Source organism: Rhinolophus ferrumequinum, chromosome X, assembly GCF_004115265.2.
Source record: "Rhinolophus ferrumequinum isolate MPI-CBG mRhiFer1 chromosome X, mRhiFer1_v1.p, whole genome shotgun sequence".
Lineage (NCBI taxonomy): Eukaryota > Metazoa > Chordata > Mammalia > Chiroptera > Rhinolophidae > Rhinolophus > Rhinolophus ferrumequinum.
Window position 1 is genome coordinate 77,043,523 of NC_046284.1, and position 6,797 is coordinate 77,050,319.

At 39.5% G+C, this 6,797-nt stretch overlaps 1 pseudogene; it reads right to left on the bottom strand.

Moving 5' to 3' along the window:
- Positions 1–479: 479 nt before the first annotated feature.
- Positions 480–1,522, bottom strand: LOC117014885 (UPF0489 protein C5orf22-like; annotated as a pseudogene).
- Positions 1,523–6,797: the final 5,275 nt, after the last annotated feature.

Consider the following 6,797-nt stretch of genomic DNA (forward strand, 5'->3'; position numbering starts at 1 on the left):
TCAGTTCTCCTTCCATCACCATATATTTGATCCCTTTTATACTCAACTTCCACCCTCCTACCCCCCTACTCTCTCGTAACCACTAAACTATTGTCTGTGTTTATGAGATTTGTTTCTTCATTTATATTGTTTCTTCATTGTTTACAGTTTTATACGTCACATATCAGTGAAATCATATGGTTCTCAAATTTTCTGCTGACTTCATTTTCTTAGCATTATAATCTCAAGATCCATCCATGTTTTGGCAAATGGTACTATTTGTTCCTTTCTAATGGCAGAATAGTATTCCATTGTGAATATATACCATATTTTTTTAGCCAATCTTCTACTGAAGGACTTTGGTTGTTTCCATGTGTTGGCCACTGTAAATAAAGCTGCAATGAAAATCACTGGACATATATCTTTACAGATAAATGTTTTCAGATTTTCTGTGTAGGTACCCAAGAGAGAAATTGCTGGGTCATATGGAAATTCTATTCTTAATTTTTTGGGGAAACTTCACTCTGTACACATGGAACTTGTGATTCCATTCCACGGTTTGAAGCCTATTTCTGTACAGTTTCTTCTTCATCACCACCACACAAATCAGCAAAAGTAGCTTGTAAATTTTTCTAATTGGTGAATTTGAGTATTAACACAATCTACCAAATCTTCCTCTGTTCAGGTTGGTACCAGGCTTTTCAAATTGGTATAGCTCTTGTAAGATTTTGTACTCTCCCATGTGAACATTTCTTCGAAGGGATTCTTGGCTGAAAAAAAATCTAGGTCAATATCTAACACAAATGCACCCCATTTCTTCAAAGTTCCTAGAATTTCTCCAGTGCTGATTGTAGTTTGCGGGTCCTGTCTTTCAGGAAAACGTGAACACGAAGGTCCGAGGCAAGTCTGGCACCCTCTCTGTGTCACCATGTACTTTTCTAGTCCTACTGAATAAGAGTCAAAGTGAGCAGAGGCAATATTTTCTGCATATTTCAGTGCTAGATTTGATTTCTTAGCAGAAGATATTGCAGCATTGTCTTCTTGACTGTTACAGAGTTTATATGGCTTTACCATAATTACATCCAATTGTAAAGGTTTTTGGTTCTCTAGCTGGTCTTCAATTACATAAAGACCATCACTTAGGAAGTAATGATCTGTTCTTGTAACCCTGATGGTTGTGGTAGAAATAAATATCTTTATTTACTAAAAAGTGATGTTTACCTTCTCTAATTTGCTCAGACCATGTGAGATTAAGCCTTATTATATGAGAAAAATGGCCAGCATAAACTGCAGGAATAATCCAATTCTCAATACTTAATTCTCCAAAAAGAGTTTCCTTATCAAACACAGTGTCAGCTGGCATATTCACAGGAATAAGGAGGTCTGGATGTGAATCAAAATGCACAAAACTTATATTACTGGCAGGAAGATGCTTTGAGTCCATGGCTTAGTATATAAAAGGCAGAATCTCCTGACGATCCTCCACCATCCACACTGGGAGCTCTGGGTAGTGCTGGAGATGAGCACACTCTCCCACTCCCATCACTCTTGTTTTCCCGTCCAGCAGTGTCCCAGGGGTAAGGACCCAGGAACACTGGAGAGGAGGCCCTGCCACCCTCCCTGGGTCTTTATATATAATTTTTATATTTCAGTTACAGGTAATATCCAATGTATTATTTCAGCTATACAACATAGTGATTATACATTTTTATAACTTAAGAAGTGATCCACAATATTATTTTATATTAATTTCAGGTGTACAGCATAGTAGTTAGACACTTATATAATTTAAGAAGTGATCCCCCTGACTAGTCTAGACCCACCTGGCACCATATATAGTTATTACCACATTAGTGACTATATTCCCTATACTTTACATCCCCATGACTTTTGTAATTACCAGTTTGTGCTTGTTAATAGCTTCCCCTTTTTCACACATCCCTCAGTCCCCTTCCCATCTGGCAACCATCAAAATGTTCTCTGTATCTATGAGTTTGTTTCTGTTTTCTTTATTCATTTATCTTGTTCTTTAGATTCCATATATGAGGTCTGACAAACTCACGAACTCAACCTAGAAAAAGTGCTACATTCCTCACTGCTGAATATCACTATGGTCACCTTTGAAGTACTCCCTTTGGGAAGATATGCACTGATGCCAGTGCCTAGTCCACCCTTAAAAGCAATTTTGGAACTTTTTTTCTGGAATAGCCATCAGAGCTGTTTTCATATTACCTTTGGTATCCTAAATGTCATCAAAATGTCATGCTTTCAATATTTTCTTTATGTTCATGTAAAGAAAGAAGTAATTGGGGGCCAGATCAGGTGAGTAGGGAGGGTCTTATACAGTTATTTGTTTACTGGCTAGAAACTCCCTCACAGATAGTGCCGTGTGAGCTGGTGCATTGTCATGATGCAAGAGACATGAATTGTTGGCAAAAAGTTCATGTCATCTAACTTTTCCATGCAGCGTTTTCAGTACTTGCAAATTGTAAACTTGGTTAACTGTTTGTCCAGTTGGTACAAGTTCACAATGAATAATCCCTCTGATGTCAAAAATGTTAGCAACATTGTTGCAACAAGTTCGCGAACTGAATTGTCAGATCTTGTAAAAGTGAATTCATATCCCATTTGTCTTTCTCTGTCTGACTTACTCCATTCAGCATAATACCTTCTAGGTCCATCCATATTGTTGCAGATGGAAAGATTTTATTCTATTTTATGGCTCAGTAATATTCCATTGTATATGTGTACCACCTATTCTTTATTCATTTCGTCCATTGAAAAACACCCAGCTTGACTCCATATCTTGGTTATTGTAAATAATGCTGCCATGAACATATGGATGAACATGTCCCTTTGAAGTAGTGTTTTGGGTTTCTTTGGAAAAATAACCAGAAGTGGGATTACTGGATCCTTCTTTGTCTCTTGTCATAATATTTGTCTTAAAGTCTATGTTGCATAGTAGAAGTATTGCAATCCCAGCTTTTTAAATCCATATCTATTTTCATAAAATATCTTCTCCATCCATTTACTTTAAGTTTGTGTATGTATTTCAATCTGAAGTGTTTCTTGTAGGTAGTATATGTAAAGGTCTTGTTTTCCTATCCATTCACCCATCCTATGTCCTTTGATTGGAGTATTAAATCCATTTACATTGAAATAATTGTTCATAGATATGTAGTTATTGCCATTTTATTTTTCATATTTTTGATCCTTTTTTTTTACTGTCTTAAAGAAGTTCTTTTAATATTTCTTGTAATGCTGGTTTGTTGGTAATGAACTCCTTTAACTTTTTCTTCTTTGGGAAGCTCTTTATCTGTCCTTTGTTTCCAACTGATAGATCTGCTGGGTAGAGTAATCTTGGTTGTAGGTCCTTGCTTTTCATCACTTTGAATATTTTGTGTCAATCCCTTCTGGCCTGCAAAGTTTCTGTTGAGGAATCAGCTGATAGTTTTATGGGTGTTCCCCTGTAGATAACTAACTTCTCTTGTTGCTTTTAGAATTATCTCTTTGTCTTTAACCGTTAGCATTTTACTTATGATGTGTCTTGGTGTTGGCCTCTTTGGGCTGATCTTGTTTGGGACTCTCCGCACTTCCTTGGCTTGTTTGTCTATTTTGTTCACGATTACTTTCTGTAATTATTTCTTCAAATAGATTGTCAATTCTTTGCTCTCTCTTCCTTCTCCTTCTGGTGCCCCTCTGATGCAAACATTGGGACTCTTATTGTCTCAGAGGTCCCTTGAACTATCTTCAGTTTTTTGGATTACCTGTTTTTTTTTGTTGTTGTTTTTTGTTTTGTTTTGTTTTGCTCTTCTGAATAGGTGTTTTTTTTTTTATTTTTCCAAATTGCTGATTCAATACTCTGCTTTATCTAATCTACTGTTGTTTCCCTCTAATGTATTCTTTATCTCAGTTATTGTATTTTTAATATCTGATTGGTTCTTGTTTATGTTTTCTTTCTCCATTTTTATGTTCCCTATCTCTTTATGGATGTTCTTTCTGAGATCATTGAGCATCCTTATAACTAGTGCTTTGAACTCTGTATCTGGCAGATTGCTTTTCTCCATTTTGTTTAATTCTTTTTCTGGATCTTTGTTCTTCAAAGAGACATGCGCATCCATATGTTCATTGCAACATTATTTATAATAGCCAAGATATGGAGGTAGGCTAAGTGTCCATCAATGGATGAATGGATAAAAAGCGGTGGGACATTTATACAACGGAATGTTACTTGGCTATAAAATAGAATAAAATCTTGCCATCTGCAAGGACATGGATGGACCTAGAAGGGATTATGCTGAATGGAATAAATCAGACAGAGAAAGACAAATGGCATACGAATTCACTTATATGTGGAATCTAAAGAACAAAATAAATTAATAAAGAGAACAGAAACAATTATTGTGCATGTAGGTACCTCCTTAAGTCAAGCTACTTACGAAAATAAAAAGAGACAAGTTTTGGGAGAAGCTGAGCATTTTAAGTTCTCACTTTTCACTTAAAATACAGATTCCCAGTTCAGTCTTAATCTATTAAGATGCACATGTTCCAGCTTCTCATCAAGATGGTGGAGTAGGTAAACACTCTGTTCACCTCCTTCCAGACCACATTAAATTTAAAACTAAACTACAGAAACATCATCAGTGAGAACTCCCTGAAGGACAGCTGAACAGAAGTCCTATAACTAAGGACTTATATACATAAGTACTGCTAAAGTGAATCCTGTTTCTAAAAATCAGCCCCTGCACAATAGATTCTCCACTGTAGTCACAGCCAGTCTTCAAAATCAGCCTGAGGGTCAGCCCCTCCCATTTATGAGCAAAGAACAATCAAGGCCCAACTACAACAGGAGGGCACACACAACTCACACAAGGGACACACCCAGAGCACCTGGCTCAAGTGACAAGGGAGACTGCATCACTGGGCCCACAGAACACCTAGTACCTAAGTCCACTCTACTAAGACTGGGAGGCATAGCAGCTCTACCTAACACTCAGAAACAAACACAGGGATGCACCAAGATGAGGAGACAAAGGAACATATCCCTAATAAAAGAACAGAACATATATCATTTGTGGAGGTGGTTGGGTGGTACTCTGGTGTGGTCTGAAGCTGAATACTGGCAGTGTTGTTTCTGGGGCCTTTTGAGTGTGGGCGGGACTCTGGTGCAGGCCTACATCAGCCACTGCCTGTGTCCGGCCCAGAGCCACTTGTTATGAGCTAAAAAGTGGTCTACAGAGGCTACCACTTGTGCTGCACTTAGATGTGCTTAATAAAGGATATGGGACATGCCAGGTCCAGATGCTGCTTGTTTGGGTTTTATGAACCGTGGAGAGATTTTAGAATGTCCACAGCATCAGCCAATACAGGCCATTTGAATGAAAAACCCACTACGTCTTCAGTGGCCCCTCAAGTTGGGTGGGACAGGGTCTCAGGGAATCACCAGGGTGGGGCAAACACTGTTAGGCAGGTTAACTGTGACTCAGATATGCTGCATGCCTGTGTCTGAACTTTGGGTTGAAGTGACGGCTTAACAGAGGAACATTGTCTTCTGCCAGCAATTATGTCTGGAATAAAGGTGATCTTCCAACCACTGCCCCAAAGCCAGACAATTCATTTCCTCCTTGTATTTCACTGGTTCCTTTCAAGCCACTGCCCTAGCACTGGAGCTCAGAGTGAATGAGACCTTCAGCGAGTAAGTTCTTGCATGGGATCTCTAAGAGGAACACCTGGAATTTCAGCAGCACTTCATCTCACTTAGTGCTATTCTCTGCTGGTTTTCACAGCCAGAAGTTATGGGGACTTGTTTCCTTAGCCCTGGAACCCTGAATTGGGGGGCCTCGTGTGAGACTGTGACCCCTCGCTCTCTGGGTGGACCTCAGCATCTAAGATATCCCTCCTGATTTTTAATTGCTACATGTGGGTGTGGAACCAGCCAGTTTCACATCTTTGCTCCTCCTTCCAGTCTTGATATGCCTTCTTCTACATATCCTTAGTTATCGGACTTCTGTTCAGCTATACTTCAGAGAGTTCTCAAGGATGGTTTCTCTGTAGTTTAGGTGTAAATTTGATGTGGTCTGGGAGGAGGTGAGCAGTGTTTATCTACTCTGCCATCTTGACCAGAAGCTGGAACATGTGCATTTTAATAGATCAAGATTAAATTAAGGGCAGCTGGATGGCTCAGTTAGTTAGAGCACTACCACAACCTCTGAGCAACAGGATTACTCGTTTGATTCCCACAGGTGCCAGTAAGCTGTGCCCTCCACAACTAGATTGAAGACAACAACTTGTGCTGACCTGCCACTGAGCTCCCATTGGGTGGCTGGATGGCTCAGTTGCTTAGAGCATGTGCTCTTAACAACAAGGTTGCTGGTACGACTCCTGCATGGGATGGTGTGCTGCACCCCTTGCAACTAAGATTAAACATGGCACCTTCAGCTGAGCTGCCTCTGAGCTGCCAAGGGGTGGCCAGGTCGCTCAGTTGGTTAGAGCGTGTGCTCTTAATAATGTTGCTAATTTGACTCCCACGTGGGATGGTGGGCTGTGCCCCCCACAACTAGATGGAAAACAGCAACTGGACTTGGAGCTGAGCTGTGCCCTCCACAACTAAGATTGAAGGACAACAACTTGACTTGGAGCTGATGGGTCCTGGGAAAAACACACTGTTCCCCAATAAAGTCCTGGAAATACAAACTGTTAGGAAAATGTTTTTTTGTTGTTGTTGTTGTTTTTTGTTTTTATAAAAAGACTAAATTACGAATCTGCATTGTACTGGAAAAGCAATAACTTAAAACCCTCAGCCTCTTCCAACACATGAC